This window comes from Artemia franciscana, chromosome 3 (genome assembly GCF_032884065.1).
Source record: "Artemia franciscana chromosome 3, ASM3288406v1, whole genome shotgun sequence".
NCBI classification, from domain to species: Eukaryota; Metazoa; Arthropoda; class Branchiopoda; order Anostraca; family Artemiidae; genus Artemia; species Artemia franciscana.
Window position 1 is genome coordinate 51,784,367 of NC_088865.1, and position 22,797 is coordinate 51,807,163.

The window sequence follows — 22,797 nt, forward strand, 5'->3', positions numbered from 1 at the left end:
CGGGAGGCAAGCAAATTAGTGTAACGACCTAAAGCACCTCACAAAAAAAAGAAGGGGGAGGGAGAAACTAGTAGGCTATTTTATTTATTTTTTCTGTGATGAAGGGGACAAAGATTTTTTCATATCTGGAAGTAACGCAGCGAATGGGAGACAAAACTGGGATAGGCTCAGAAACAGCTCGAGGCTGTCGTAATCTGGATGGTGAGTGACGTTTGGGGAAAATACTTGCCGTCCGAGGGTTCGTTATTGCATTTTTTGAAAAACGGAGGCACAACGACGACCTCCTTCGCTCAAGGGTTTCCAAACTAGCTTTTCTTAGGAGCAGAGAGTAAGGCACCTTGCCTTCTTTGAAAATTATTAGTAAGGCTCTTTTTTGGATTGACTCAATTTTGTCTGATTCTTCACGGGAGATGCCAGGGTGTCAAACTGGACAAGCATAATCAAGATGCGGACGGACAAAAGACGTGTACAACCTTATGGAGTGAGAAGGGGGGACGCTATATTTATTTAGGAGCTTAAGGAGGGCGATAGACGCATTAGCTTTATGGATAATATCCTTAACGTGGATATCCCACTTTAAATTTGAAGAAATTGTGACTCCAAGTAATTTAACCGAGGATGCATAAATTTCAGGAGGGATAGGATTAAGAAAACAGGGTGAGGATTTGAGGAAACAAATCGGCATTATCATGGACTTAGAGGGGCTTACGGTCATATCTAGGTCCAAAGCCTCACTTCCAATTTCATTGAGAATACTCATAGGGTCACTTAGTAAATTTCTGAAGCAACTTTCAACAATCGTCTGAAGCAACTTCTGTATACGGAGAGGGAGAGGAGATAACAAGGGGTAAGGGGGGGATTATGTAATCGGGAAGGGTTTATTAATTGTTGATCTGAGAATGCAGGGGGATAAGAATGAAAGTCGACAGGAACCTGACCAAGGGGAGGAGGGGGTCGTGAGTGCCTTCGACGCTGCCCTAAAAAAGGTTGGGTTTTAAACCTACCCCCCGCGTCTGATGATACATGAGCAAAATTACACGACTTAAAATGCTTAGTAGATTTAGCACTACTGATCCGAATCAACCAATACAGTGTCTTCATTCTCAGCATAAATAGGTGCTTTTAACCTTAAATATAAATGCTAATGCAACATTAGATCTTAAAGTCTTGTTCAACAATGTTGAATGGCAGCCCTTTCATACAAAATTGAAAAGTATTGGCTATTGTATCCTATTGAGGTTATAATTGGCATAGTTCGATTGGTGAATCGCTTAGATTTGTTTTATAATCAAATATTCTATTGGAATAAGAATATTCGTGGGAGAATTTTGGTGATTAAATATTTACATAGGAGCAGGTTTCAGGTGAAATATTTAAATCAAAGTACAGATCATAAGTAAATGCGGACTGTGAAATCATAAATTCAAGCCTTAATAAATATTTAAAATGTTAAACGAAATGCTAAAACATTAATTTTAAACCTTTACTAGAGTGTCTTCTCATACCCTCGCCTTCAAAACCTCCCTTCTTTGCACTAATGGGTGCTGACAACGCCTTGTTTATGCAGACCTAGTTTCTGTTATATGGATTTTCTCTATTAACATCCCTGACAAAGATACAATATGGTAAAGTGAAATAAAAGAACAAAAAGAATTGCATCTACTTTCTTATATCATTTTCCAGCAGTCAATTGGAAAAATAGTAAACTGCTTATAACTGCTTAGTTAAATGAAAGAGATGAAGTGAAAATATCTGTAAGAAAATAATAGTGTTTGACTAGTCTCTCCTATTTTAATCAGGAATAACTCTACCACGAATATATCAAATTCCATTCATGTTATACGTCACTGTTGCCAAGTACAAGCTACAATATATAAGTATCGAGTATATGCATAACCAAAATTCAAAGTGAAATTTTATCAAATGCACACAAGATTTTCCAAACTCAGCACATAAGCAAGTATTGACATATTTTGGGCATCACATTAGACAGAAGATAGGCGTTCGTGGATGGGGCAGATTAAGGCAATTTTGTATTCGTGTATAATGTCAGGAGAACAGAATGGGGGCTATGGTCGGGAAAGGGAGCAGGAGATATTTCTAAGCAGGTACATGTAGTTTTAGTTGATTAGATAATTTCAAAACCGGAAGCGCCTATTCGAACGTCTGACTCTCTGTGTTTGTATTCCAAGGTAAAAGAATATTGGGAGAGGAAGTATACTATTTAGCTGCGTTATGTACAAATGATAATAAATTGGTAGTTTCTTGTACAGGTAATTTTATGCCACTCGTGAGAAAAAAAAGAGGTTTAGAAATTGTTAGAGTGTAGAATTGTCCTTACAGTTGTTCGATGTGCGAGAAAGTTTTTTTGTGTTTTCTGGGGGAGTGTGAAGGTTCAAGGGATTTGAGAAATAAAGCTTTTGGAGTAAATGAGTGGGAAGTGTTGTGGGTGAAAATTTTTTTGGGAGTAATGGTTGCTTTAGCAGTATTAGGAATCTGGTGCGGTTTATCCGTGGGTGCATGACCCACAATGAGGATGATGAATAAGAGGATTCTATTTATATTTAGGTTTTGGAATGATGTTTTTCTTGTATTAATCTTCATTTCTGATTTATTGTTATAATGGATTTTGTTTATTATTTTCTTCTTTTTTCCCCTTTTTTGTGGCCATTACCCTTTGGGATTTTTTGTGAGTCTAGTATACTATACTATTCCCATTAAATGACCGGGCACAAAATAAAGATCAGCAATCAACTGTCGTTTTGAATTGCATGTCATGTTTGTTTTGGGAGTTAGTTAAATTGTCCTCTGAACGGGTGTAATTGACAGTGTAGATCTTACATCTTGTTTAAATGTAATATCTGTTGTTTAAACGTAATATTTATTTTAGACTTCGAGCGTACGGAGGAAGATGAACTTGGATTTAAGCGAAATGACATAATCACAATAGTAAGTCGGAAGGACGAACACTGTTGGGTAGGAGAGTTAAATGGGCTATGAGGCTGGTTTCCAGCCAAGTTCGTTCAGCTCCTAGATGAGCGAAGTAAGCAGTATTGCAAGGCTGGAGATGACTCAGTTTCTGAGAAGATTGTAGATTTTGTCAGAGGATGCCTCTGTCCTGCCGTGAAGCAAGTATTGGAGTATGGACTCAAAAAGCCAAATATTTTAGGTATCTATTTCATATTGCTTTTTCTTTAAAAATGTTATTTGTTTGTGTAGACTTATGAAAAACAAAACAATCGTGAAGATGATAGGAAAGAAATTGTGAAAAACAAAATGAAACATCTTTATTTTATTTTTATTATTGTTTACTTTGTTTTTATTTTATTATTAGAAGCGCCCTCCCAAGAGAGGGCGCTTCTCGTTTTGGTCTAAGTTTCTTCGTGTATATTTATTTCCAATTTTAGAACATCTGTTGTCTGTTTTTGAATTGCTCAAAGTAATTTGACTTAAATAATTTTCGGGTAATTAATAAGCTTTAAATTGTAAATTATTGTTAAATATTTTTTCTTTGGTTTTCTCGGAGTTTTGGCCCTTGTTGGGTCTTAGGGTCCTATTGCTCAACTCTGACTTGTGTGCTCCTCCCTCGCAGATGGTGACTTACTTCATTCCATTAGGGCTTTGGTTTTTGGTTCGTGAATGACATTTTGTAGAATTAATATTGCCTTTCTCAGCTTGCTTTGCCAAGTCTGGTAGATTAGTCCTTCAACCCTTGTCTCGATCTTCTTGAGTCTGTTATATAGAGCTATTCTAACACAAAGTTTCATATACGACCGAAAAAATAAAATCTAGCCTTCTTTAAGAGGTTCAACAAAGTTGACAGAAAGTAGATGTCTGAGAGAATAAGTTTTCAAACTACAAAAATGCTTATGCTCTATGAAGCCCTTATTTTCTGTTCTTTGGCGAAATTGTTTGGCATTTTCAGTAACATTATCGGTGGGTGTACATTTTATTTATATTTTCAACTTTTTATGGTTTCATAATGGTCTATATTATGTTTGCACTATATCTGCAGTACGAAGACATCTTCAAGTAACGAAGAATTTGTGGGAAGACTCTTCACCAATATAAAGTAGGGTATAAGGTGCTTTTTCTGGGACACACCCCTCTAAAAAATGTACCATACCTAAAACATTTGCAAGCTTCTAACGATTTTACTCACATTTTTATTAAAAACTTTTTTATTTTACTGATATACTTTGTAGTCTTAAAATGCGTCATACTATATTTGTAGTATTCCGTTTTTGTGATTATTCTCCTTGCTATGCACATTTGTTTATAGAGTGCGATTTTGGTGTCACTACCACCTTGAATTAAACCCTAGGTACGACCTTATGACGCCAAGATCTAGGGATTATCTTATTTAACCTTCTGAAGTCATTTGGCCTTGGCTTATGATATATTCCAAATTATACTGGTAATTATATTCCGAAATTTTAATAAAATGCGTCCCAAATGCATTCTGATCACTATCACTAATCTTCTTTTTAAGGAAGAGGAGCATAAATGCAAAGTTTTGTGTATTTAGTTTTGTGCCATGTCTGTCGCTTTTTAGGCACATTGAGGGTAATAGACTATTCTAAAATGACTAATAGGTTTGAGAGATTGACTAATCGAAAATGACTAATCAAAAAATGACAAATAAAAATAGACTAATCAAGAGATAGACTAATCGAAAACTAATCAACAATATAGATAGTAGACTAATCAAAAATGTCTAATAGGTTTGAGAGATAGCATCCTCTAAGTGAAACATTGCACTAAAGTACGGGGTTGTTTTTTACAAGTCTATTGAAAACTTAAATATGTAGAATTAGATCAGAGAAAATTAGATCGAAATTTTGCCAAAATGCGATTATTTTTTTTTGTCTGCTAGCTTTTAAAATAAGCTTGGTTTCAGCTTACCTATTTTGGAAATTTTGCAGAATTTGCACCGAAACATGAAGTATGTGAAGCAAGATTTGCGAAAGCTGGCAGAGAGAAAAAAGCACATTTCGGCAAAAAGTTCTAAATATTTTTCTCTGATCTAAATTTCTCTTTTCTCTAAATCTTTTCTCTGTAACATCAAGTATGCGAAGCATGATTTGCGAAAGCTGGCAGACAAAAAAAGCACATATCGGCAAAAAGCTCTAAATATTTTTCTCTGATCTAATTTGCTCTTTTCTCTAAATCTTTTCTCTTTAACATCAAGTATGCGATGCAAGATTTGTGAAAGCAGGACTCACACGACCGTTTTTACAAAAAGCAGTATTTTTAAGTCGGCTTTTGCCAGAGAATACTCAAAAATAAGAAGAAACGCTGTACCTAAAGCACCATGGTTTATAAGGCATGATATCAAAATTGCGGGACATTTTTAATTTTAATTTTTTAGTTTCCACCTGTCTACTAATATCTATACTTGAATTATTAATGTTTTTTTTGTTATTTTCATTTGAAAATCACTTTTAGGTGCTCCTTGTCATCCATGGCTGTTTCTGGAAGAAGCAGCTGTTTGTCAAGTTGAAAAGGATTTCAACTCAGTTTATAGCAGGCTCGTTCTTTGCAAAACTTTTCGTCTTGATGAAGATGGCAAGGTTCTCACCCCCGAAGAGGTTAGCCTACTAAGTTTTGTCCCCTTTATTCTAATTCTGAATTCGGCTGTCGTATACTTCTCTTTTGCTTGTAGCGTCGTGCAAACATAATAAAGCGCTATACTGAAGAAGATTGTAATAGAAGCGGATGATGGCAAATTGTGGCCTCTAAAAATTTAGGCAAATTCGCCTCTCAAGATTAAAAAGGGGTCAATCAATGAGTAATATTGTGAATCTGATAATCGTTACCAGAGAATTTGAGATGTTTTTGGCGTTTTTCTGATTGGCAGGTTTTGTAATATTTTTGTCCGAAATCTTTCATTAGCTAGTTTGCCAATATGGAATTAAGGAAAAATGCTCTTAGGCAGTTATTCTCTTTCTTTCTTTTTTTTTTGTCATTTAAAGCAAACCTTGGAACACAAAAAATAGTCCGACACGCTTGGCAAAATTTACCTGAATATAAGCAGAATGATTCAAATGGCGCTATATAGCATTTTGTGCTAAACCGATACTTAAGTTAAGTAAAGTTTCTTCTTTTAAGTAAGTTTGCTCCATCTTTTAAACTAATTTTGCCGCATCAGTTTTATCAACCAAATTTTCTCGATTTTCATTTGATTTTTAAATTATTTCGAGGTTTTTATCTTTTCGAAAGCTTTTAAAATTCCCGGTACATAATAAAAAACAAGGCTGATTCACACAAATGGTCGGTGAACTGATCAGGTCCAAAGTGTATCTAGTCAACTGTGAAGCTAATTTAATAGAGAATGTGTGGTTTGTGTTTTTATACTTTCTACAAGGTTTTGTTGAATATATGATAAACAGCCTCATGTTTTTGCTGTTGATCTCTTTCGCCTCTTATGTCTGACGGTGGTATGGATCGAGAAGCCTAATTTACATATGTTTGAAGTTGAAAATTATAATAGAACCGATAAAGCCCTTTCAGCTATTGTGTGCCCTTTTAGCTCTTCTGTGATTATTATTAGAAATAAAAAGTTGATATCTAAAGCACTTAATTTCTCTTGCCTGCCTGTGATTTTATTTCTAAAAATGAATAACGGGTCTCAAAACTTAAGGACAACCCTGACGACATGCACTATTTTTGACACACCAGCGATGAGATGGTTATAGAGGATCCTAATACGCATTATTTCCATCGTCATAAATACTCACTTAGGTAGTTTAGGAGTTGCTTCACGCTGGATGGTGTGATGGGCTAGCCATAGTTGAACCCATAAGCGCTGACACTTCGGCTTAACGAATGGCAACCTTTATAGAAGAAAAAGCATATATTACGGTCAAGATCTTTTTTTTTGTGATGTAATCAAGTTATGAAGGTTACGTTAATTTATGCTAACGTATCTAAGCGTTGACAGTAATTAATGGGAGTTGTAATTTTCTTAGGTACAGTTCAGTGAAATATTTTGTGAAAATAAAGCCAAAAAACATTTTGTTTTTCATTTTTTCTCGATGCAAAATATGTTTTATATTGGTTTTCCGAGCTTATATGACGGCCAAGATCTTTTTTGTGAAGTGATTAAGTTATGAAGGTTACGTTAACTTATATTAACGTATCTACGCGTTGACAGTAATCAATGAGAGGTGCAGTTGTGTTGCGAGAGCAACACTTAGGTTTTGTCTTTTTTTTGTTTTTTTTTTCTTTCTTTTTTTTTTCCTAGCACCTCGATTTCAGCTTATTCCTAGAAGGTGGTAAGGGTTTAACTTCTGTGTTTTTACAAATAGTGTGGACAATTGGCCGGGTTGATGAATATGACTTTGTATTTAGGAAAGCTTCTTAGAACTTTTGCCTTGGGCCAAAAAGGATGGTTTTTGCTTGTTCTTGAGCCAGAGCCTATAGTGGGTGAAGTGGATTTTTATAGCCTATGTCAGAGAGAACTATCTGAAGTTATGCAGTCAAGCTTTCGTTTCATCAAATCATGTATTTGCTGTCGAGTGAGCTCTGTTCTAGCAGGCAAGCAGGTGGGCACCAGTTTCAAATTGAAGATGGACTAAAATCTATCAGTGTTAAATATATGCGGCGGTTACCCGGCTCTACAGCCAATATATCTTCTTTGAGTGATAAATAGAAAAATTTACAGAAACAAAAAAGTGCCATTTTCCCACAGGCCCCAAAGTGCTGCCATCTATTGCTTCTACCCATTTCTGTTCGTGATTTTAGCTGAGTTTGTCATTCGGCTTTTTCGCACTTGGGATTGCGGTAGAGAAATGGTATCAGATGTGCATCTTAAACTTTAAAATTTCTCTAATTGTTAAAGAAATTAGAGTTTATCCTTTGCTCCTTTCTAAATGATGAAGTTAAAAACTTGGCCTACGGCAAAAAAGTCAACTTTTAAACTAAGACAGACAGATTTTTTTTTCGACGGCAGTCGATAGCTCTTGATGAGCTGATCAAAGTATATGTCATCCATTTTTTGGTAGGATCCTTCATGAGATGTACCAGTTTGAAAGTTCAAAGGGGTTGACAGCTTCAGTAGTAAGGTACACACTGAAACCAAAAATAGGCCGATACCAATTGTGAGACATATAGGGGAATTTTAAGCAACAGTCGGCTGTTAGCTAATAATCATCTTCGGTAATGACGGGTTTGAAACTTTTGCTAGTTGGTGTACCTCTTATTTGTTTCTGGTGTATCTAATGGTAAGACCAATTTGGTTCCAGTAGTAAGACATGCAGGGGACTCGTAAGAGATAATCGGCTGATCATAGCGAAGAAACATAACCAAAGTGTTGCCCTCGCAACACTTTACTTGGCTAAGCCAAACAAACGTTGCTGCACCACCTCACGTTGCCCATGCAACGTAGATCTAGTTTTTGCTAGGTTTAGTTCAGTGAAGTACTTTGTGAAAATAAAGCAAAAAACATTTATTTTTATTTGGTTTTTCTCGATACAAAATATGTTTTATATTGGTTTTTCTGAGAGCCAATTCTTGTTTTGTAGCTTATATGACGGTCAAGATTTTTTTTGTGATGTAATTAAGTTATGAAGGTTACGTTAACTTATATTAACATATCTGTGCGTTGAGAGTATTCAATGAGGGATGCAATTCTTCTTAGGTTTAGTTCAGTGAAGTATTTTGTGAAAATAAAGGAAAAAAATATTTTGTTTTTCATTTGGTTTTTCTCGATGCAAAATGTGTTTTATATTGTTTTTTTCTGAGAGCCAATCCTTGTTTTGTAGCGCACAATTGTCTGATGACAGGTGACGTCAAAATATCTTTTGGGAGTTTGCAGCTCAATCCTCCAGCTAACAAAGGCATTGATCCGAAGCACATTGAATGATATTAATTGATCACAGCATCAATATAGCACATCAAGTGGTTTATACAGCCAATAAGGTTTTCTGACTAACATTTGGGTGGACCAGGGAAAATTAAACTGTATTTAATCTTCCCACAAAGTCATCAAAGTCGGCCAATTGCAGAAGAGAACTGAGACTGGAATTCGAAATTGAAACAGTTCGTCATACTGAACAGATTTTCTACTCTCGATAGATTTTGCATAGATTTGATGTCTATCTATGGACAATTGAATGCATTTGCGGAATCTGCGAAACACCGATGGAAAAACCGAAATCCTATTCAAAATTTCATATTCACCCTTTCTTTATAATATTTACCCCAAATTATCAGGAAATTCTCTTACAAATCCTAATGGTTGGTGCGATACCAACGCGTCGTCAAACTCAAATTTAGATATAATCTGATTTGCACCTTTCTTGTCTATAGCATTGGGTATTGGAATTTTTGTTATAAGAATTTTTTTGCAAAACCCTTAAAAAAAGGAAATTTTGGAGAGCCTTAGTGGCCAGCAGAAGAGAAAAATGTTTCAAATCTAGTGGGGCTCCAATGTCGTACCTCTGAACGAACCCGATGGGAAAAAGCTGTTGTTTTTTTGCGGTCATGCACTTAGACTATGAGACTTTGTGGCACCTAATGACTTACAGAAAATTCTACTGAATTCGAGACGCTATTATGGATTTTCTACGTAAAACTTCTGAGGTTTAACGGGTTTTACAAAGCAGCAATTTGAAAGACTGATTCTGAAGTAGAATAAGTGGTTTTTTTCAATGGAATTGATCTGAGTGTGCATGATTATTTCACTGATGAAAAACTATGTCATTCATTTATTTGCAATGTTCTTTTTTGTTTTTGTTTTTTAAATTGGCTCATAAGACATACATACAAAAAAGAAATAAAAAGAATTTGTTCGGTATTTCAAAATATTTGCTGTAGAATTTTTTAATTCTGTTATTCTTGTTAGGTATCTTTACGGCTTGCTACAGATGGTTTTAGCAAGTGGCTGGCTGGGGCGTCAGATAATATGGAATAAAATAGTGAAGGAAAATAAAAATTTCTGGTTTTCCTGAATTATAAAGAATATTAAATCTAAATTCTTTAAATAAAATTGAAAAAATCGAATAAAATAAATAGAATATTTTAAATTAATAATTATATTCTAATTGAATGTCAATCCTTATTCACTGGTCTGTAGTCTTAGTTTCATACGACAGGTCACGCATTTTCACTAAATGAAATCAGTGTGATTTCACATAGCTGGTGACGTGATTTTTATTATTAACAATACCAGATTATGCCAAGGACATATCCAAAGTTTTACCAAACCGAAGCCATTGATTGAACTGATTGAAAATTTCGGTTTGGTAAAGACAGTTTTTATTTTTTACTTAAAGCTTAAAAAACAACACAAACAAATTGTTCAAGCTCAAAAGTGGCAGTCAGTCTACAATTCCCTTATAATGCTTACCCAAAATCATCATTACCTCGATTTTAATCTACAATTAAATTCCTTTTATTTATTTTTAATTCATTACGGAAGAGTACCTGGAAGAATTTGTGAAAATTGTTCCGGCATTGTGATTGTTTCCTCTGTTCAAAATTGACGGTAAAAGAAAGAAAAAGATAGAAAAACTTTAGGAATTTTTTCATTTTTGCAATTTTTTTAAAGTAATTACCAATAAATTTTTCACTAATTTTTATTTTTCGATGTAATTTTGCTATTGATATAACTACGGTTTATTATTATAGAAACGTTCAGCTGCCTTATCTTATATAACTGAATTAAAAACAGAAAGAATATATTTACGTAAATTCATCTACTCATTGCAAAGTAATTACTATTATTATTTTTTTGTTTTTTTTTTAGCTTTTATATCGATGTATTCGGGTTGTTAATGTAACGCACGATGCAGTTCATGCTCAGATGGATGTCAAGCTGCGCAGTCTTATTTGTTTAGGGCTAAATGAGCAGGCATTACGCTTGTGGCTTGAAGTCTTATGCTCAGCAACGGAAACAGTTCAAAAATGGTAAGCTCCTCTGTCTCATTATCAATGCGTTAGTATAAATTGCTATAGTATAAATAGAATAGTATAAATAACAGTAAATTAGTATATAGTATAGTATAAATAGCATAAAAATTTGTCAATGGATTAAAAACGTGGGTGCTTCAGACATCTTAGATGTAAATCTGCTAGACCTAACCTAATCTTGTGTAGATATGCTAGTGTTTGCAGAGTAATTGCCTAGGGGTTTAGGGGCTTTTGTGAGTGGTTGTTTGTCGAACTAAAAGGGCAAAATTTCTGGTGTGGTTTCTCATTGTCTTGGTCTGCAAATAAAGGAAGGCTGACATCATTAGAATACGTTTTAAAAGTGACTGTAAAATGTTATTTACGGATTTGTGTTGTTCCCTAATTAACAGATGTTTACTGATTGACTACCAAATATTGTGGTTTTTGGCAATGCAGATGGGTCAAACGAAAAATAGGAAGTTATCAAATGGAATGAGAAAAGGTTACATAAGATTTTGACATGACTTACTTAATTCAATAATGTAGTAATTTGCGGATTGTTTTCGGATAGACTACCAAAAATTGTGCTTTTTTTTACATGTACCTGGGTTAAACTGGAAAGTAAATAGCCCTCAGATGGTTTGGGAGAGGCTACCAATTATCGTAAAATTTGATTTACGTATTTACATAATTTATGGATTTTTAAGGTTATGCTATAAAAGTTGTGCTTTTGGCAAAACTTGTGCCACCTTTTGGAGGTCTAGTTGTTAGGCACCTCCTCACTTTAGAGTTTTAAGAGTTTTAAAGAAGTGGGAATTTCATAGGAGGGGGGGTTATAAGTCATTGTTCCCCCTGTTGAATGATTTATTGTAGTTGGGCATTACTATTAGGGGAGAGAAGTGTTCCTTGGACCTATGCTGATAGTAGCACTATCTTTGAAGAGAGACAAACAACCGAGTCAATAGTTTATTGTTTTCCCCAGACATGTATGTAAGACAGAGCATGTAGCAGAAGCTGCACTTGTTGATTGTTAAATAACAAAAGGCTTTGACAGCCATGAAGTAATTATTTTTACATTTGGTATTTATTTATAGTTTCATAATTATTGATTTTCTAAATTAACAAGAGCTAAGAGCTCATATGGTACTTGTGACAAGGTCAGAAGAGCCAAGAGCTCATATTGTATGAGCTCTAGTAAAATTCTAAGAATCAATAAATTGCTTTAAAAGGAAAATCAGAGGCTTAATGCCGGTCGGGATTTCAAATAAGAGCTCTGAGTCACGAGGTCCTTCTAAATATCAAAATTCATTAAGATCCGATCACCCACTCGTAAGTTAAAAATACCTCAAGTTTTCTAATTTTCCCTCTCCCTTCAGCCCCTCAGATCGTTGAATCGGGGAAAAGGACTTTATGAAGTCAATTTGTGCAGCTCCCTGACACGCCTACCAATTTTCATCGTCCTAGCACGTCCAGAAGCACAAACTCGCCAAAGCACTTAACCCCACCCCCTAACCCCGAAAGAGAACGGGCCCGTTCCAATTAGGTCAATCTCGTATCTATAACTTTTGCTTATTGTTTCCATCAAGTTTCATCCCGATCTCTCCACTCTAAGTGTTTTCCAAGATTTCTGGTTCATCCTCAGACCCTCTATGTCCTCTGTGTCTAGGATCCGATTCGAATTGAAAATGGAGCATCTGAAACAGGAAATTCGTCAATGTACCGAATTTCATTAAGATCCGATCACCCATTTGTAAGATACCTCGATTTTCACGTTTTCTAAGAATTCTGGTTTCCCCCTTCCAGCACCAACCAATGTCACCGGATTTAAAATGAGAGTTCTAAAGCACAAGATCCTTCTAAATATCAAATTTCATTTAGATCTTATCACCCGTTCGTAAGTTACAAATATCTAATTTTTTCTAATTTTTACGAATTACTCCCCGCCTCAACTCCACCAAAGAGAGTGAATCCGGTCCGGTTATGTCGGTCACGTATCTTGGACTTGTGCTTATTTTCCCCACCAAGTTTCATCCTGATCTCTCCGCTTTAAGCGTTTTCCAAGATTTACCGTCCCCCCCCCAATGACAGTGGATCCAGTTGGGATTTAAAATAAGAGATATGTTTACAAGGTCTTTCTAAATATGAAATTTCATTAAGATTCGATCACTCCTTCGTAAGTTAGAAATATCTCATTTTTTCTAATTTTTCAGAATTAATCCTCCCCCCAACTCCCCCAAAGAGAGTGGATCCGTTCCGGTTATGTCAATCACGTATCTAGGACTTCTGATTATTTTTCCCACCAAGTTTCACCCCAATTCCTTCTTTCTAAGCGTTTTCTAAGATTTTAGGCCCCCCCCAACTCTCCCCAATGTCACCGGATCCGGTTGGGATTTAAAATAAGAGCTCTGAGACACGATATCATTCTAAACATCAAATTGCATTAACATCCGATCACTGCTTCGTAAGTTAAAAATAACTAATTTTTTCTAATTTTTCATAATTAGACCCCCCCCCCCAACTCCCCAAAGAGAGCGGATCTTTTCCGGTTATGTCAATCACGTATATAGGACTTGTGCTTGTTTTTCCCACCAAGTTTCATCTGAATCCCTCCACTCTAAGCATTTTCCAAGATTTTAGGTCTCCCCCCAATGTCATTAGATCCGATCTCCTTTTTAGGTCCCTCCTAACTCCCCCCAATGTCACCGGATCCGGTCGGGATTTAAAATAAGAGCTCTGAGACGCGATATCCTTCCAAACATCAAATTTCATTAAGATCCAATCATTCCTTCGTAAGTTAAAAATAACTGATTTTTTCTAATTTTTCAGAATTAACTTTCCGACCCCCCACCCAACTCCCCAAAGAGAGTGGATCCGGTTATGTCAATCACGTATCTAGGACTTGTGCTTGTTTTTCCCACCAAGTTTCATCCCGATCCCTCCACTAAGCGTTTTCCAAGATTTTAGGTCTCCCCAAAATGTCATCAGATCTGATCGGGATTTAAAATGAGAGCTCTGAGACACGATATCCTTCCAAACATCAAATTTTATTAAGATGCAAACACCCGTTCTTAAGTTAAAAATACCTCATTTTTTCTAATTTTTCTGATTTAACCGTCCTCCCACTCCCCCCCCCCCCAGATGGTTGAATCGGGGAAATGACAATTTTAAATTTAATTTGGTCTGGTTCCTCATACGCCTGTCTAATTTCACCGTCCTAGCTTACCTGGAAGCGTTTAAAGTAGCAAAACCGGGACAGACAGACAGACCGACAGAATTTGGGATCGCTATATGTCACTTGGTAGATACCAAGTGCCATAAAAAGTACACCTGTCCCAAAACCACATAACTTGACAACAAGAACATGTGTTTGAATAAGGTCTTAAGTTATTATACAATCTCCGGTTTGCCATTTTTTTTGTGGGGTGCCACACTGGTGCACCCTGGTCAAAGCTAAAGTAGTTTACCTTGGACCTAAAGCAAAGGTAGACTATTTGCTTGTATGTATTCATAGAATTTTATTCTATTACCTGTGTACCTCAGGCTCAGAGTAAATTGTATTTTAAAAATGGTTGTCTAGGTTTAACTATGTTACGTGAAAAAAAAATATATATATATGTATATATATATATATATATATATATATATATATATATATATATATATATATATATATATATATAATGAAAAGAGAAATCACCAATGCTACAGCACAAAAAAAAAAAAAAAAAAAAAAAAAAAAAAAAAGGGAGACAGAAGGAGAAAAGGAAGACTGTTTTCTGAAATTAGTGATTAATATAGACCAGCACTTGAATGAGGCCTTAACCCTACTCATCCATACAATCACATAGGTCAAACAGCATAGCCACACACAATCAACCATAAAGAATAATCCATGGACGGGCAGTCATGTCGTCAATAAGTATAAGTCGTCATTTACCAAACAATAGAAAAAATAATATAGACAAATACCCAAAAATGAAGAAAAACTTAAATTGTGCATTTTGACCAATACACCAAACATCTGCAGAGATAACAAATAAAATAAGAAAGAGTGTTGTACAACTCAAACTTGGACATGGACGTTGAGAGTGCTGAAAATGTTTAATGTGAAGGTTCTGGGTCTTTAGAGGAAGATTTCACAAAACTTGAGAACGCTAATAATAAAAACAGAGTTTGGAAGTTTGTGTGGTTATGTTTTGTTGGAACAAAAACACGCATGTTTTCTGCAGCTTAAATTCTTGCAAAACATAATAAAGTCATGAAGTGAAATACTTAAATTAGGACTTAAGTAGCAAGAATCTTACCTGAGAAGACGCATTGACCTGTAAAATACACTATAATGACATAGTTAGTGCATCGAGTAATCTCTAGATAATCTCAACGTCAACTTCAGAAAGTGTCCGACGATTTTGATCTTTCAAACTTTAAAATGGAAGAATTTGCCTTTTAAGAAATTTTTTTCGACAACTCTGTCCAAAAGATTCTCCATGTTGTCAACAATTCGTTTGTATAAAACTAAACTTGTATTATAAAACTAAACACCAACTGTGGTGTATCTTGGTCATAAATACATTTTTTTGTAAAACACTATAAAAAAAAACAAATGTAAGAACAGTTCTAGAAAAAATATATTATTATTGTTATTTATTGGAAAATCTATCATACAAAGTAATGAAAATACGGAGCAATAAACAAAGAAAAAAAAACTAAGCGCGAAAATAAAGGCTTGAAAAAACATAACAAATAAGTCTCTACTACTGGGCCAGCACCGACGACCAAGTCAACTGTCAAACGGGAATTATAAGCAGGAATTTGCTTTTCTACAGCTATAATGTCCTCAGTAGTGCGGAATTTTCTAACTAGGTAAGAGATGCGGGTCCATAGGAAAAAGGTAGAAGATGTTTGTCGAACGGGAAGAAATTGAACGAATTTTTGACTTGTCAGATTTTGTGAGCATTTTCCAAAACGGCGATATGTTCAGATAATGGGAGAGCGACAGAGCTGAAAAGTTTCGAAAGAAGACAGTGGTTGAAGCGTAATTTATTCATTACAAAAGAAGCATATGACCCAACTCTATATTCAATGCGAGCAATTAATAGTTGTGAGGAATATCCCCAGGCGACGCTTGCTTCCAGTTAAAGAATGCAACCTTGGAATTATCACCATTGAACTGAAGACCTAGTTTTGCATACTCAAATTGTAGCGTTGTGAAAATTTCGCTAATGCGCTGGATATTGTGGCTCAAATTCAGAATGTCGTCTGCATAACGTACCAGAGATAAATCAAGACTGGCAAAGATAAAAATATGTGGGAATAGCTTATTGTCCATCAAAACCTCCGTTATTGAAGAGTGAAGGGGAAGAAACAGCACCTTGATAGGTCGAACGCTTTATGAACATCATAACAGGCTAACATGAAAGTTTCATCTGATGCATTAGCATTGATCAGTGCGTTTGCGACAACCGACAAAGCGTGGGCACAACCGAGACGTGGCTAGAATACTAATTGGTTAGGTCGAACGTAGCATTTGGTATTAAGATTGTCAATGAACAGAAGTCCGAAAAGCTTGCAGAAGGCTGTAGCCACCGTTATGGGATGGAAAGTCGAGCACTGGTTGGCAAGTTTGCCACTCTTTGGAATTGGAGGAAGATCTCCAATCGAGAAAGAAGAAGGTAAAACTCCTGGGGTAGCAATCATCTGCATCAAAAGGGACATATGGTTTACCAACAGCTCGCTTCCATGTAGAATGTGAAGAGCGCTCTCTTTATCGATGCCGGAAGATTTCTTACGTTTTGGGTGTTGGATTGGTCGCAGTACATAATCAACCAGAACAACAAAATTGTCGGTAAGATAACTAGACAGAAATTTATGAAGCTAATCTTCATATTGGGACTGTAGGGCGGCATCTGGTGGGGAAAATTCAGCAGAGAAGTACAAATATTACTCAGATTCAGGAATATCTTGAGCAGGTATGCGGGCGCTAGGAGGATCTCTTGATACATTTCTCCAGAAGGAAGGTTAGGATAGAGAAGCTTGCTGGGACATCTCTTCAACTACCTGGTTCAGGTGGATGGATAGTCCTCTTGCAAACTTTCTTTTGGTCGAAAGACGATGTCAGAACTCTATATAGAGCGAGGACTGTCAAAATAGAGCCACAAAGGGTACCAAAATTTGGATTTTCTACAAGCTTTAACTGGGTTCGGATTACTGGACCAATGCTTCGTGACACCCCGACGTTTAAGTTTAAGAGGTATAGTGGCTTTTTCTCTGCCTCGTTGGGCATGGCAAATTTGTACAAGATAGATATCTAGCAACACCTTTATTTCATTTGTAGCAGCTTGTGGATTTCTCATGAGTAGCTGGAACGGAACATGATTTCGTGTAGGACAGAATTAGTAACTGTTGCGAAAAGATCACCTTGGAAGTTTTTCCAATCCCTGTAAAATTGGGAATGAGGCTGATGTGGCTGTGGGGTGGGAGTATACTGAGCAGAAGGACAGGAAATAGATGCAGATATTGGAAGGTTGTCTGATAGTTGGAAGTCAGTAACTACGTGAAGAAACTGTATGGTTAAGGTTCGACACTTGACTTGAATGGTGGGTAAGTGTAATCGGGACCTTTCGGCAAGATCCTAAGCCAATCGTCAGAAACATCAGACGAAATGAATTACACAATAGCGAGGTGTAAGTTAAATTATAGTTAAAATCTCCTATAATACACAAAACTTATGTAACTAGCAAATCTTTGAAAGGCAAGACCCTAGTTTCTCACAGGCAGAAGCAAGTAACAACTCCGATCGGTCATTGCGGTAATCTGTCGGGAGATAGACGTTTACGATAACATACTCATCGACACGGACTGCAAGAACAAAATCATATCAATCAGAAATACTCAACCGGCACGAGGTCCTAACATTTATCGCAATACCACTCAAGGGACGGCCATTGGAAGTAGATCGTCTAGCGGGCACCGAGTAGCTAGCAAAATTATTGTCGATTTTCAGAAGGCCTTAACTATGACTCGTCAAAAAATGTTCTTGCAAGCACAACACGTCACAGTTCGAAAGTAAACCTTTTATCACGGTTTTATCAAGTTTGACTAAAAGTCCACATTCCACAAAAGGACAGCTTGTGCAGTAGTTGATAGATCCATATCATACCGTGGGTCTTGCTAGTTTACTGTTGTCATTGGGACAATCTACACTATAATAAGTATGGCCGGCGACTTTACATTCTAGACAGATCATTTTTTCGGAAAACGGAGAGGCACTGAACACTTAAGAGTTGTGATCGCATGATTCACAGTGAGAGCAGAGGGCCACTTATTGGAGCACTGCGAGGCCAGATGCCCGGTTTTACGACACGAGAAACAGCATTTTGGGAGATTTACAAATGCTTGTGCAGAACATTTTGTAGCTAACTTTCACAGACACTTTCAAGAACTGATCCAGGTTTTGTTTCGACTAAAAGTAGACTTTAAACACTCAGGACTTCCCGCACTGTGAAACTTTCACGCAGTTTGGTACAAGAGATTTGATTTCTCATCGCATTTGGTTGGTACGCCTTTCAGGACCCCTGTAAACAGTGGGAATTTCACACTCACCGAGATACCTAAAGTATTATTCTTAGTATTCTCGGCAATTTTGCTCGCTGCAAACTTTAACTTAACAACAAGTTTCCATTTCGTGGCCGATTTCTTAAATTTAGTTATATCACCTGAGGCCTAAGAGCAAAGTTTATTGTTAGAGTCCTTACGAGCACTTGGTGAGGCCAGGTTGGCAGGCTTAGTTGTAATGTTGGTGTCAATTTCAGCTGGCCAAAAAGGTCCCGAATGCGTCGCATTCTCTAAAAAGCCGTAAATCTTTTGAGAGAGTTCATTAACTTCCGAGATTATAGAAGCCGAGACGATTAATAACGATTAATCCCCGATTGTGAAGGCGAAAAGATTACAAAAGTTGGAATAGCGGGATTAGCCTTTGCTCCCTTATCTAACTGTTTACATATGTCAAATGTATTATCTTCATCTTTTGCATGTTTCACACATCGGTTCTGAATATTTTGCTCCTTGCACAAAGCTCTTTAGTACTAAGAGAAGTACCATGATAAAAAAAAAAAAACACAACTTTTCTGATAATCAGATCAATTTTCGCACCACCAAGCAGGGATCTGGTGACAAAGTTCAGCAACGGATTTAAAATAATCTTCCAATTTTGATTGGTCATTGCGCAATCTAAATATCATAACCAGGGACAGTCAAGTATTTCCTTATCGTTCAAATTTCAGTCAACACAGATCGCACGGTAGAGAGAAAGATGTGTGGGAAATTGCAGTAGTTATTCAGGGCCATCTATTAGCAGCTAAACTAGTCGGGACTACATTACTTCCAGATACCTCCACTAGAGCTATAGAAATCTCAGCACTTATCTCAGTAATTGGCAGCTGACTTGAGTTTTGAAATGGGATTCAATATAGGTAGAAATTACCTTTCATAATGTCTTTTATCCTTACAAAAATTGTCAACACAAGTAAGCTAAGTACAACAATGTTTTAAGATTTACAAAAAAAGGATAATTGGTCAGAGGTACCCCACTCTTCCATGCCAACAATTTATAATATTTCCGTTTTTTATTGATTTCTGGTTCCAGGAGGCAGACTCAGGTTGGGCACCCAATAATTACTGGACACAGAGGCAAATATAATTGTAAACCTTTATGCAAATTACTTTCAGGTTTTCTGGTGACTTTTTTGGGTTTTGTCCTCTGTTAAGAAAGGAAGATACTTCTTCTTTGCGTATTGAGCATTTCCCGTATCGCAGATTCCTTTTTCTCTTCCTTCCTTGGTATTGCAATAAGATGAAAATGTCAAAATTTGAGATGAATGTTGTTATTAGTAAAGGTACCGCGCTAAGCAGAAAGCTTTCGGATATCAGCAATAATATACTGTATCTGTACCACTCTCTTGAAAGTTTTTATTTTTGATAGTATTGTTTGTTTGATTTTTTATTGTTTCTTGTGCTTTTTTTCTTTTCTTTATTTTTTTTTCTCGGCTATTTACTTTTTGTCATTAGTTGATTAAAAAAATAAAAAACAATAGTAATTGTAGCTCTGAATGGGATGAGGGACTGTGCGTAGATGTGTGCCCTATGTTGTTGTTTTTTTTTTGCTGTGATGAGAGGTTTGCATTGGTAATATTGATACCGTTCCACTGTCTTGAAAGTTTCATTTTTAATAAAAATTTTTTTATTGTTTTATTGTTTTCTGTTTTTTATTTGTTTTCCTCTGCTGCTTATTTTTGTAATTAGTTCGATAAAAATAAATAACAATTGTAGCTCTGAATGTGGTGGGGAGGGACTTTACATAGATGTGTCTGTCGTATGGAGTGTTATGGTTTTTTTTTAATCGTTCTATTAGAATTCTTATTATAATTATTTATCTTATTTTAATATTTAATAGAATTAGTTATTTTATTAGAATAACTTTACAATAATTCATCATCATAGCAATAGGAAGAGTGTAATAAAAAGAAAAAAGAAAATTATATGTAAAGAATTTAAATTAACATGAGAGGAGGTCATATTCGTAAATATGATTACATATTTTGCCTACGAAGTTAGCCTACCTAAGGATATATTACCTATAGAAATGGAAGAAGGGAGTAAACTATGATTCTTTTTTTTTCACAACCCACAGAAGAATCAGGACCTACAGCTTGAACAATCCATACGGTATGTTCTTTTTTAAAATACTATTAAATTAATAAATAAATAAATGAATATTTTAAAATACAAATAGATTTACATAAAAACTAGCTCATAATGCTGACAATTTAACGCCTTAGCCTAACTCTGCAAGCTTATCCTGAAAAATCTCTTTGTCTCCTACTAGTATTATAACATTCCCTCTCCATAACACTTATCAGCCACTCTTAATCGTGTTTCCCTCGCCCAAAGAGGTTGTTTCTTGCATCCATCGATGTTCAGCTCTCACCCCTCGAATGAAGCACACTTTCATTTATGTGCCCATAAATTGGGGATTAAGAGCCTGCATTGTTTCTAACCTTTCATGTATTTTCTTCTTTCACTGAGAGGAAAACATTCCTCGTTTAATTTAAACCTCAATTTTTAAATATCATAAATAAACCTTAATTATGATCTATAATGCTCAACTTGATTCTTTGAAGCAAGTAAAAATTTGATATATTAAAGAAAAGTCAAGTAACAATGTAAAGCCTTCTGGAACGTACAGAGTTCGAGTAAGTGTGGGGAATAAAAAAATTTATTGAAGTAATCCCCCTTTACCGGACCTCAGTATTTAGGTAGCTACTTCCTTTTTTGGTGTTTAAATCAAAATAAGTATTCATATGAAAATAATTATTCGTTGTTTCAGGTATTACCCTTGGAGTTTTCTGAGTAGCCCTGCCTGGATTCAAATCAAGTGTGAACTTCGCGTTTTGTCTCAATTTTCATTCAACTTAAATCCAGACTGGGAGCTCCCTGTCACATCCTCTTAAGGATCTCAGCCAATTCGAGATGGTGTCCGAGACATGTTAGTTAAACATCACCTATTTAGCTGGGATCTATGAATGTGAATTATTTTATTAAATTGGATTCGCTGTATTTATGCATTCGCCAGAAGATAAAAGTACATATACTGCCATGTACTCTTATACCAAATGTTGCATACGCGTGTATACGGATAAATTACGTGCATGATAAATTACCTGGTCTTTCTTTACACATAGTGACGAGAACAATGAAAAGAGAAAAGAAAGGACAGTGGCTATGTATTGGTATTCAAACGGCTAAATTTTAGCCCTGAAAATAACCGATTGTACCTCTCAGCAGGTAATGCTGTAAAAAAAGGACGCATTACTGCAAGAATTGACTTGAGAGAGGAAAGAGGCTGCTCCTTCCCCATTCAAATCTGATTCGAAATCTTGAGCTTAGGTCTGTATAACATTTATAATTGATCAGCGATCTAGTGAAACTACCTGAATTTCCTCTTTTTTATATTAACTACAAAACTATGATTGATTAAAATCGAACATCCGGATACCTCCGAATCAATATCTTGGATATGTGGCAGTATAACGTGTGCTATTGTCTTTCAGTAATCCATTGAAAGCACCTATATTTTTCGTTTTTTAAGTACAAATTTATGATTGATTAAAATCCGAAGTTAATTGAAAAAAAGCGGATTTTTTTTTCTCCAATTAATTTTCAGAGAATGGACACATTTCAAATTCTGACACTTCTTGTGCAAACGGTACAGAGGCAAAAAAACGGTGCAGAGGGGGCAGAAGTCGATGCCTTTCCAACTCCTTTTGTTTATTTAAGAAAAGCTTCAATTTTCGGAATTAGTGAATTTTACTGTATACATGGTCAAGAAAGTATTTTACTTAAGTGGCAATCGTGCCAAGGCACAATTTTTCGGCAACATATATATATATATATATATATATATATATATATATATATATATATATATATATATATATATATATATATATATATATATATATATATATAATCAAAAGCAGTATTGCTTTATCCGTACTTTTATTTTTTGAATTTAGACTGATGCCTGGTTATGGAAGTTGTACATCTTTTTTGTTTTGAATATATGTTGTATGGTCCTTTTTTAAAATAAAATGTCGAAATGTGTGTGTGTGTGCCTGTGTGTGTGTGTGTGTCTGTGTGTATGTGTGTATGTGTGCCTGTGTGCCTGTGTGCCTGTGTGCCTGTGTGTATGTGTGTATGTGTGTATGTGTGTGTGCCTGTGTGTGTGCCTGTGTGTGTGCCTGTGTGTGTGCCTGTGTGTGTGCCTGTGTGTGTGCCTGTTTGTGTGCCTGTGTGTGTGCCTGTGTGTGTGCCTGTGTGTGTGCCTGTGTTTGTGCCTGTGTGTGT

General features: G+C 35.8%; 1 pseudogene; it reads left to right on the plus strand.

Moving 5' to 3' along the window:
• Positions 1-22,046, plus strand: part of LOC136025559 (small G protein signaling modulator 3-like) — a 27,717-nt pseudogene extending 5,671 nt beyond the window's left edge.
• Positions 22,047-22,797: the final 751 nt, after the last annotated feature.